Here is a 12393-nt window from a genome sequence, read left to right on the forward strand (position 1 = left end):
TAGAATCCTAGAAATGTGAATTTATTCTCTTTGCCACCCAGGGGAGCCAGAGGCTCATGAAAATCTTACACGAAGCTGCCTAAGTGAAGAGCCACGGCACAGAACAGGAGTATTTTAGTTTGAGCTTTTGCGGGCAACGCGGATCCAACCAGCCAACAAGCTAAAACTAAAAACGGGAATTTGGTGATGCACGTAACTTGGAAGTCTCGGGGTGCATATCTCACCCCATCTCCACTTCAGGCTCGGCCATATCCAGGGCCTCCAGTGAGCTTATCAGGACTTGCTCTGTCTTTGTACATCCGTCTCTCGGCTGAGCTCTGCTATGTGTTCCTTTTCTTCTGTGATGGGGATGAAGTCAGGCCCTGAAACTCCGGGTTGACGTGGTACTTACAGCTCAGGAGAGGGGAGCCAGGGGCGGGGGACACACGTGCTTTCCAGAGAAGCTTCCAGGGCCCCTCTGAGACAGGTACCTTCTATTTCATCCTCATTTTACAAATGCAAGTACAACTCTGCTGGATTCAGTGATTTCCCAAAGGACAGCTGGTAACTGGTGGAGCCAGGTGTTAAATACGGAAGTCCTCGCTTGGTACAGAGGGGTGGGAAAGTGCGGGGGGAGGAGGCGCGGGGTGTGGGGCCAGCACTGGCTGGCAGGCTTGGGTGATAGAGGTAGTGGGTGTGGGTGCAGGCAACACGAGGAAATAGACCAAAGGGCTCCTGAGTAATTCCTTCCCTTCAAGCGCCGCCTAAGGCACAAAATCCCTACCAGGCGAGTCCCAGAGAATGGAATCGTGTTCATCCTGTTAGAGGCACAGTTAATATCGCTGGTGCTGAGCAATTTGTGGGGATGGGATGGGGTGAAGCTCTGGAGTGTAGGCGGGGCTGTACTCCCGTCTGATCTCACACAGAGCAGATCCTAACCTCCCCTGGGGAAGGGGCACAGAGGGTCCCTGTTAATTGAGACCAACTGGCTAAATCTTGCCAGGAAGGTTCCCTGGAGTCCAGTAGGGGTGAGAACAGCCCAGAGAAGTGTATCTCAGAGCCAGTGAGGGCAGGGGAGGGGGCTGACTGGAAGAACTGGGGATTAACTGTGTTTTAGAGAAACCATAAACTATGAAGTGAGGTCTCTGGCAAACAAGGATTTGTGGCACGAAGTCAGTGTTCCAGGGTCTCCCTGAATTGAGGGCAATGTTCAGGAGTGTACTAGGTAATGGGGACATGAGGTAACACCCAGAGCACATATGATCTGGAGACAGATGAAAGCTGAAACCAGAGGAAGCCGGGCCTTGCCCTTGAAAATTTAATCAGTCTGTGACTTGACTGTAGTTATTGTAGGATCACAGCCCAGCCCTACAGTAATTGGTTTTATGCTATTTGGATTTCTTAGCTTCCTTTTCATTTTGTCTAATAATTTTAAAATACCGTATTATGGGGGCGCCTGGGTGGCTCAGTTGGTTGAGTGACTTCTGCTCAGGTCATGGTTTCACAGTTCCTAAGTTCGAGGTCTGTATCAGGCTCACTGATGTCGGCAAGGAGCCTGCTTCAGATCCTCTGTCCCCCTCTCTCTCTGCCCCTCCCTGCTTGCGCTCTCTCTCTGAAAAATAGATAAACCTTAAAAAATCACTGTATTCTGTTTTAGTTGTGTTTAAAGGAAAAGGAAAGGAAAAAAGGACACACACCCACACGTAAGAGAGATTTTTTGTGGCTGTGTTAGGGTTGATAACATTTGGATGGCACCTAGTATCCCCAGGTCCTGTCCTGTCCTTGAGTTTCTACAGAGAACAAAGTCAGGCAGAGACGATACCATTATTAGATTTTTGCTTCAAACCCTGTTGTAGAAATCTATCGGTGGTGAAGGAGATCCTTTTATGTGGCTAGTGGCAAACCTCAGGGTCATCCTGAGCTTTCCCCCACGGATCCCCACACATTTACTGCTCGATATTCATCCATTCAACATTGATTCTTTAAGTATCTACTACGTGCCAGGCACTGTTCTAGGCACTTGGTCTTTAGCAGTAAATAACACACAAAAAGCCTTGCCCTCATGGATCTTACTTTCTAACAGAGGGAGACAGAAAAAAAAGACAAAATGATGGCTTATGGTAAGCAGTGAGGAAAACTTAAACAGAATAAGGAGGGAACAGGTGGTTCAGGGGACTGTGTGTGTGTGTGTGTGTGTGTGTCCATGCATGCACATTTCTCCTTAAAACGGGGTGATAAAAGCACAGACCTGAAGGAAGTGAGGGAATGACATACAAATATCTGGGGAAAGGGATTCTAAGCAGAGGGAAAAACAGATGCAAAGGCCCTGGGATAGAAGCATGGTTAGCATGTGTACCAAGTAGCAAGAAGACCAGTGTGTCCTAATACTCAAAATATGAGTCGCAAAAATGAGTCATAAATGATTTTTAAAAATTTTCTCGCTGCCACGTTAAAAAGTAAAAAGAAACAAGTGAAAATAATTTTAGTATATTTAACTTAACCTGATGTCTAAATGATTAATAGTATTAATAGTATAACGTATCAATATAAAATTATTATTAAGATAGTATGTACGTCTTTTAAAAAATATTAAATCTTTGAAATCTGGTATATATTTTACTCTTACAGCACCTCTTAATTCAGCAGAGTCACATTTCAAGGGCTTAGTAGCCATTGAATACATGGCTTGTGGTTACCACTATGTGTAACACAGGTCTGCACTACAGAGGGCAAGGGTGGAAACATGGCCTCCAGTTTGGACGTCCTTATGGTGCAGATGGGAGATAATGGTGAGGTGGCTGATACTAAGGACAAAAGTGCACCAAGGATGAGCAATCCTGAGAAATAATAACTTGGCCTCAAGGCATAGGCTAGAACTTGTGGACTAGCTCACTCCCACCCCCTGTAGAGAGAATGAAGAACCACATTGGGGAACAACCCCAGGCCAGACATATGACAAGACTTGGAAAGAGAAGAATCCAGGAGTAGACTTTATTCTCTGGCTTAGCATTGTAATACTTTCCACATCACACTCTGTCATCCAGCAAATCTCCACCATGTCTTGATCCCCAAATTATTATGTAGACCTTGAACATCCTTTTTAGCACTCTTCTATATGATGTGCCCTGGGATGGGGAGCAGGGGAGGCCATATTTTCCCCCTCGAGGCCAGAAGTTCCTCATTTGAGTTCTTGGCTTATTAATCCCAACGTATTCAATGATCAGGCTGAGTTGACCATATTTCTATTGTTCTCCAGAGAGAAGGTTGGGGGAGAATCCGGAGTTCATGGGTCTTAGGGACTTTTGTCTTCATAAGCCCCTTTCCCCATAATAAAATAAAAAGTATAGTTTACTAAAGCATTGGTAAAAAGATGACTATATCAATATTATATGTGAAAACATCTTCTTCAGCATGAAAGTTCTTTTTTTCTTCTGATATTAAAAGAATATGCTGAAAGGTTTTTGACCCCAGACCCTATGCCTGCTGTGCCTAACGGAGAACTTTACTCTGGCCCCTTCCTGAAATTATCCTATCTTTTCTGAAAATCCCCCCAAATGTGAGTATTTGAGCCCCTCAGGCCTTTATGAGGTGGCTCCCACTTTCCTCTAAACTGGATCAAGGTGAGATGTTGTTCTATCCAGGGTCATACTCTATAATAGGTTGAGAGCCATCCATAATTTATTTCCATGGCCAACTAAGTTTGTCTGGCAGGTTTATATAGTGAGCTCAGACAGGAACCCAGCCCAGATAATACAATGCTAGTATATAAAATAACTCAACATTTGCACCAACGTATGAAACTTTAACTCTTTTATTTCTCCCCCTGAAGAAATTAAAGTTGAAGAGACAGACAGAAGATGTACTTTTTTTCATTCCCCTCTATTCTGTGCAATCCGGCCAGAGCAGTCACAGAGGGTTGGTGGATTCTGGATTCTTACTCAATTGCTCAGCCTAGGCCATCTTCAACATATTCTGTGGTAGTCGTTGGGTGGTTCCACTGTGGTTTGGTTCTCCTCCCTCCAAGCACATCATGGGATAGTGCTTTCCCTTTACATTTGGGCATGGCCATGTGATCTACTTTGGTCAACAGAATGGGAGTAGAAGTGTCATGTGTTACCTCTTGGTGAAAGTCTTTAAGACAAAGTGTGCAAATTATTATGTTCTCTTTCCCTGCCATGGGTCCACCATGTTGCAGATGAAGGGGCGGAGGCCCGTGTCTCTGGGTGTGGACACTGTAGAACACCACAGATCAGAGGCCCCTGACATAGACATATATTGTAAGCAAAAATAAGCCTTTTTTTTTTTTTTTTTTTTAGAGTATTTGACAATAAACCGTAACTGGGGCTGGAATGCGTCCATAGTTGTATTTCTCCATTTCTAGATCTCCTTTGTGTCTCACTTTTCTAAAGTTCCCTGGGGTCAATATAAAACATAGGAATGTAACAACACACATTGATTGTAATATAGTTTAATCATATTCAGTGGCCCACTTGTGGTGACCTTTCCTCGGAAGGATGACACATCCCCTCCCTCATATGTGGCTGTGCAACTTACTTTGCCCAATGAAATGTGAGCATAAGTGATGTATAGTTTGCCATATTTTTTCCTCTTCTGCTACGGCAACTGCCAATGTCCCAGGCAAAAGCTGTTCTATCACCTTGGGTCCCAGGGTCAAAATGACATAGGGCAGAGGTACAGCTGACCTTTGATAGGCGTGTAGAGTGAGGGAAAAATAAATCTTTATTATGTAAGCCTCTGAGAGTTTGGGGTCATTTGTTACTGCAGCATAATATGGCATAACTCAACAGATACTTAACTTCAAACCCATGAAATTTAGAAAACACCAGCAAATCATAGAACTGAATATTATCATTATTGGAGAAGAGGAATTTTCAGACCTTCTCATCATCATACTAGGCCTCCTTCCCCATAGCAGATGGTAACCCACATTTATTCTTATACTCAACTCTATTTTTTTTTTTTTTATTTTTTGTTTGAGAGAGAGAGAAAGAGAGCATGAGAGGGGGGGGGAGGAGGGCAGAGAGAGAGGGAAATAGAGAGAATCCCAAGCAGCTTCTGCACTGCCAGGGCAGAGCCCAATGTGGGGCTTGACCTCACAACCATGAGATCATGACCTGAGCCGAAATCCAAGAGTCAGATGCTTAACCGACTGAGCCACCCAGGCGTCCCCCAACTCTACTTTATTAGAACTTCAAAAGAATGAGGACGTGTTGATCTGGTTGACTGGAATTCAAGGCATCCTCTGGCCTATGCTTTGCAAGTGAGTTGTGTTACTGGTCTTAAGGTCAGGATGGACAAAAGGAACTTCCTCTTCGACGTTTTGCCTCCACAGAACTTTGCTCCCGAGGGAGTATATCAATGCTTCCCATTTGATTGCCTGGGCCACATGCACCCAGCTTCATGATAGCCCCACAATTGGATTCTTGTTTAAGCAGTACTTTGGCTACTATTTCTCCAGTGTGGGACAGTTAGGAATAAATCCCCAGAGGAAAGGAGGAGTGCGTGGTTTATTATCCCAAACACCAACTCAAACACCAAACAACTCCTTTAATTTTAAACCTACTCTCAATCTCTTATCTGTAGGGTGTCCCAAATAAAAGCAGTTGCCAACAGCTTATTGCCATATTATTGTTTCCAAATAGCCCTTAGCAGAAATTTAATGTTGTCTTCAGGGAGATGTACACAGAAACAAAATAAAGAGTAAGTGCTCAGTCAAGACTCTGTACAGACCTATTTCAAATGAGTTTTGTTTTTTTTTTAAGGGCTATTTTGGAACAGAGATGGTTATTGGAAGGATGCTGGGAAATGAAACCATAGAACATCATGTGGAGTCAACACGCACTCACTGAGCCACCTTCCTATCAGGCAGGAGTTTGCTGGCTTTCCTCATAGCACTCATTTAATTATTAACACATTAGTATGTTGCCTACATAGCTCAGCCATCAGCATGTAATTTAAGCAAGTAGAATGAACGTTGTAGAGGACCACAACATAATAGTATTCTTTAAAGATTCTATTTTTTTAGCAAGTATTTCACAGTCAGATAATTCTCATAAGAAAAAGCACTGAGCCTTGAATGCCCAAAATGAATAGAATTTTCAGAAATGGGAATTGTGGCTATTTAAAGTATATTCCTATTTGACTTTTTTCTTTGCCTCAAGTGTTGCATGAATAATGGGCTTTTGGCTTGTTTGGGGAGACTTTCATATTTGCAGATTAATGACCCAGTCCTAGCTGCGACGGCAGTGTCCAAATACTTCATTTCGAAAACAAACCCAGATCTGGAATTTTTAATATCTCCAGATCTGGGATCGGATTGTCATTTATTGGGGCTCTAAAGCATAAATCCAGGACTGACAGAAAGAAAATCTAACTGAGCACAAGATCAGGGCAGTTTAAATGAAGGAAAGCGATTCACCTGACTTTAAACTGCCGTTGTTGGGATAACTCAGTCAACATAGCAATTTCTTCAATCTGTCATCACTGAGAAATTATGGGAACTTGAAACTATTTATAAAAAATGATTTCTAATGTTATTAGGCTAATTCAACAGCTGTATATAAGCACCTAGTTTATGTGCAGATACAAAGGCTAATTCAACGGGGTATTGACACAGAATTACAATAGAATGCAATAAATGCTATCAACGTGATAGAGTTATGTACAAAGGAGGGGCACCCTGTGCTGGGGGGGGGGGGTAGGGACAAGAAAAAATAGTCAAATTTAATTTGATGGTTTTTTATCTCATACTTTAAATTTTTCTGTTTTTATGTGCTTTTAGATATATATAATTGGTATAGTGGCACCCTTGTAATTTATAGATACAGGTCGATACAGGGCATAATCAATTGTTTAGAGAGCAGTGCTAAAGGAGAACAGAAACAGAAACCATTTGATCTGAGGTGTGGCAGGACAACTTCACCGAAGAAGCAATATTCGATCTGAATCATACAGGAAAAGCCTGTGGTTTTGCCAGGCAGGAACGTGGGGGGAACCATCTTAGTCAGAAGGAAAATATTGCGGTGTTTTCTCCTATGTGTGAAAGAACGTGTCACTTTTACGAACGCAGTGTGGTCCTAGAGAGTCCTGCATCTATGGTGGGACACGTGAGGGAAGACAGCTATAGAGCTGATGGTAGAAAGGTCGAGGCTAGAGTGTGAAGGACTGAGGATGCCAAGTTCGTGAACCTGTTTTACCCCACAGGAAGGAGAGGTAGGGAGGGAAGAGAAGGATACTCCCACTATTCTACTGCCCCATTCTATCAATCTGTGCGATTCTCTTCTTGGCTCTGATGCTAACAGTGGGTCTCCCTCTGTTGGTGGGAGAAGGAAGAAGGATCGAAACCCTCTCCGGCCTCACCTGACACCTAAAACGCAAGACGAGGTCTCAGACTTTCAACACCTGGACGGTAATGATTTCTCCAGAATTTTATAACCAAGTGGATATTGTTGGTTAGCACAACATCGATCTTAGACGTGTGGTCAGGTTAAGTATGATCTTTGAACTCACTCTTTTTTCTCCTCTTAACGCTACTCTATTCCCATGACTAGATATCTGTCTGAAAATCTCAAATAACCAAATCATGAAATTAAATGCAATAATCTGCCATGCTTGACATTGTTCGCAACGTTTTGTGTTAGTCATGGGTCATAACCGCAAGCTACAGAAGTCACTCCGGTGGACTTCAGAAGAAAGGGGACAGAGAGGTTACTGGCTAGCTCAAATAATCTGAAGGGTTGGCGGATGAACACGAGGGAGGGGCAGGGGACCAGGCTTGGAGGCCAGGAAGCCAAGAATAAGCCCCCCCGGTGGTGACGAAGATTGACCCATCAAATGTGCCGCCAGCCCCAGATGCTGCTGCTCACACTGTTGGTGGCACCAACACCGGCAGGACCTGTCGCCGATGCCACGGTTCACCGCAGAGTGTACCCTGCAGCCTGGGGTGTCTGATGGGCGGAGTCTAGGTGCGGCCCCTGCTTCCTAGCAGCAATGAAGGCTGGGAGACTGATCAGGCTCTGCCTACAGTAAGACGAGGAATTTCCCAGATGTAGCAAACCGACTCGGTTTTCCTTGGTTCCCGGCACAGAGGTCCTAAAACCCTTGGGATTTCCTGATAAGAATGACAGCAGTTTCTTTTGTTGAGGTGTTTCTTAGGGATCCCCTAGACGGCTTCAGGACAGAAGTCTGGTTGCCAGAAAGATCAAGCCTTGATTAGAAGCCCCAATCCTCACTGCCTCTCCCCCCTACCTCTCAGCCCATCCTCTGGGGAGAAAAGAGATTGAGGCTAGAGGCTGGAGATCGAGTTAATCACCAAATGGCCGGTGATTTAATCAATCATGCCTGCGAGATGAAACCCCCGTTAAGCCCCCGAATGATGGTATTTGGAATGCTTCCGAGTGAGTGAATACATCCATGTGCTGGGGGGGGGGGGGCAGGGCGCCCCAGCTCCACGAGGACAGAAGCTCCGTGCTTGGCATCCTTTTGTACCTCACCTCTTCAGCTGGTTGTTCATTTGTATCCTTTCCAAGAGACTGGTAAACCTAAGTGAAGTGCCTTTCTGGGTTCTGTGAGTTCTATCAAATTATTGAAAGGGAGGAGGAGACTGTAGCAACCCCAGATTTGTGGCCTATCCGCCAGAAATAGGGTGACCCTGTACTTGCAACTGGCATCTGAAGCGGGGGCAGTCTGTGGGAGCCTTTTAACCTACAGGTGGATGGCGGGTGGTGTCAGAATGGAATGGGACTGTTGGACACCCAGCTGTTGTCAGAGAGCTGGAAGCTGGTGTCGCAAAAGACACCCACCGTTTGCTCTCGAGATGGGAAAAAACAGCCCCCAGGGTGGTGTCCCTAGCTCGGGGTCCTACCGTTTGCCACCCTCTCTCTTTTCTTATTGGCTCCTGCGATTGTTCTTTTCTTCCAATTCTTTTGTGGATCCTTTCAAATCTGTGTTTCAGCCACTCCCCCTTCTCCGGGTTCCAGTCCACCCGTCTATCTGCTTACAGAACATTTCTCTTTAGACGGCCCACCCTCGCCTCAAATACAACTTGCCAGAGAACTGAAATCTTTTACATCGATGCATTCTTTTCCCTCGTTTATCTCACCATGGTACTTAGCTGCGAGGTTTCCAAACTTCGGAATCATGTTTCATTCCTTCTGGCTAATCCTGGTTCTTTCTGACTTATCCTTCACGATAACTCTTGCGTTCACGTTCCATTCGAATTCTGCAGTCCCGGTTCTAGTTCAGCTCTTTATTGACTTATGCATGGACTGTTGCCATGGCCTTCAACCTACCTCACTGCCATCTGTCTGTACTCTCTCCGGTGTATCCTAGAATCTGCCACCAGAGACTTCTTCATGGGCTACCTCCACGAACGTCAGCCTCTCCACAACGCCATGGTTTCCTCTTGACTATTGGAGAAAGGACACTTTTGCAAGCCTGCCATTCAAGGCCTCAACCATCTTGCTTCAACTTCTTACTCTGTTCTAGCGTTATACACTCTATGATTTTATCTCAAACATTAAATGAACTAAGAAATGTTATCATGCAGGGAGCACGGAAAGGAGAATGTGTTGACTTCAATCTTTCAGAGGTCCTTTAAATTTGATGCCTGCAATGTGTCTCCTCGTAATCCCTTCTCTTCCATTACTACTGTACCTCTTGAGTTTCTTCCCGCTCTCAGCTCACCCCCGAGGGCCTCGGTGAGTCCGGACAGCTCCCCTGAGCAGACATCGCACGCACCTCAAGATCTGGCGTTTCCTTCTTTCCTCTCTTCCATTTTATATCCCTCTAAAAGTAGATGCCAGTAGATGTTACAAAGCGGGAAAACACAAAAACGGAGGACCTGCCTACCTCTGAAAGCCATGACAATTTAATTTCAGCAAGATATTCCAACATCCGCTTGACTTAAAGCTGCTGAAACGCTATTTCTGAAAGTTGTATTTTCATTTGCGGATGGCATTATCATGCCACAGCTATTTTATCGTTCTAGAAGTTGGGCAATTACAAAGGAAGCACATCTTTAGCAAAAAGAGAGACAAATATTTGACTCTATTTTGGTTCTAGCTTTTTTGATTAAAATAAATGTTGTCTGTATCTTTAAGCCTAACGTTTTCCTTGTTGATGGATGAGAAGTCCTCGGGGCCCTGTGACCTCCCTCCTTGGGTCCTTGGCAGCTTTATCCTCTCTTGCCAGGGACTTGAGCCCTCACTGGGGCCAGTGCCCCCCTCCTGGGCTTGCTACAGCTTCCTGTCTACTCACCGCTGGTACCCTCTTTGTATGTTACCAATACATCTTCGGACATTATCCACCGTTGCCACCGCATTAGTCTCTTGGCCCTCTTGCAAATACGTCTCTGATTTCACTGAACTTTATGTCTTTTTCTCCCCCACCCCTTTTCCAGTTCTACCAGTTTGGATCCTTCCCTCATTTCATGACCTCTATTCAAATCCTACCTTCTCCCTGCAATTATCCTTGATCACCCGAGCCAGAGCTTTCTTTTTTCCCCCGAGAGCACTCAAAACTGTTCGATTCATCTGGACTCCTCCTCCAGCTGCCTTGTTCAGCGATTATTTTCGTGGTTACTCGATAAAAACTCAAGAACGGTACACAGGTCAGCTACGGAGACATACGTGTAGTCTTCATCTTTCCTTTCTAGAGTAAATTGTGAGTTTCTGAAGGGCAGAGGCTAAATTCTGAAAACTGACCCTTGCTCATGCCCCCTAGCATCTCCTCAGAGCAGACACTGGGGTGGTGGAGGATGGGGGGCACACAGGGTGTTGATGCTGGACAGTAGTCAACAGCATCCAGCTCTACTCTGTTCCGGCCATGAGGACAGCACCTGCCCCACCCTGCAGGGAAACCTGAGCCGAGATGTCTGTTCGCTGTTGCTGGAAGCCTTTGACTTGGGGTGTGTGTGTGGGGGGGGAGGGGTGTGGCTTTCCGGTAGGCGCCTGTACTGCAACAATGACCCTGAAGGAGAACTTGATTTGAGACGGCAGGCAGCTTGAGATCACTGACAATGGAGCACAGCTGGCCTGGAGGGTCACCTGGGCCAGTAGCGGACTTGGCAGGACCTTTGTAATTGTAAGCCAGTGAGGTTTTCAGGTTGTTTGGTACCACGACGTAACTTGGCCCATCTACCTGATGCTTATTTTAAGTGCCTGATGATTAGAGGTTTAATTAGGTAACTGAAAGCCAAAATGGGATCCTTGGAAATTTGGGACTTCAAATGCAATAAATCTAAAACTAAATAGCGAGCAATTCAGGGTAAGAGAGAGGGTTTTAGAGTCACCCCCTGGTTTGAGTACTGGCGCCCCGTTTACAAGTTGTATGTCCTGACCTGGCAGTTTGCAACCTTTTTGGTCTCAGGACCCCTGTGTAGTCTTAAAAATTATTAATGACCCGGAAGAACTTTTGTTTACGTGGGTCATATCTATAAGTACTATTTTAGATATAAGAGCAAGGAAGTGAAACATATTAATAGGTAAAAAATAACAACACTTAACCCGTCATCTGTTCATATACATTTTTTTTTGTGATAAATAACTATATTTTCCAAAAGAAAAAAAATAAAAAGAAGAATGTCATTATTTCACATTTTTGTACATTCTTTGATGTCTGAAGATGAGTGGATTATTTTCATATTTGCTTATTTATTTTATCTGGTGGGACACATTGTTTTGGATGAAGTAAGTGAAGAAAACCCAGCTTCACAGATACATAGTTGGAAAACGAAGGGATTTTAAGTGATTTATTTATTTTAAAATTTATTTATTTATTTTGAGAAAGAGAGAGAGAGAACAAGCAGGGGAGGGGCAGTGAGAGGGAGAGAGAGAGAATCCCAAGCATCCTCCATGCTGTCAGTGCAAAGCCCGGCAGGAATCAAACTCACCAAACGTGAGTTCCTGACTTGAGCTGAAATGAAGAATTGAGCGCTTAACTGACTGAGCCACGTGGGTGCCCCAATAATCTTTCCATTTAATTGCATTCTTCTTAATATGCTTATTTATTTACTGATTTATTTTTTGAGAGACAGAGAGAGCATGTGTGCACATGAGGGAGGGGCAGAGAATGAGAGAGAGAGAGAGAGAGAGAGAGAGAGAGAGAGAGAGAGAATCCGAAGCAGGCTCCACGGCCCCGGAGCCTGATGCGGGGCTCGAACTCATGAACCATGAAATCATGACCTGAGCTGAAGTCACACGCTTAACCGACTGGGCCACCCAGGTGCCCCAGACATTCAAACACCAAAACTCGAGATAATTGGGAGTTTCTCAAACATTAGTTGCAGCATGGAATCTGAAGCCATATCAGTGAATTTTGTACTGTGTTACGTTAAAACTCATTGGTCTTTTACTTTGAATAGCACTTTCTAAAACCCATTCATGATTTTGTAAC

This window comes from Panthera tigris, chromosome A1 (genome assembly GCF_018350195.1).
Source record: "Panthera tigris isolate Pti1 chromosome A1, P.tigris_Pti1_mat1.1, whole genome shotgun sequence".
Taxonomy (NCBI): Eukaryota; Metazoa; Chordata; class Mammalia; order Carnivora; family Felidae; genus Panthera; species Panthera tigris.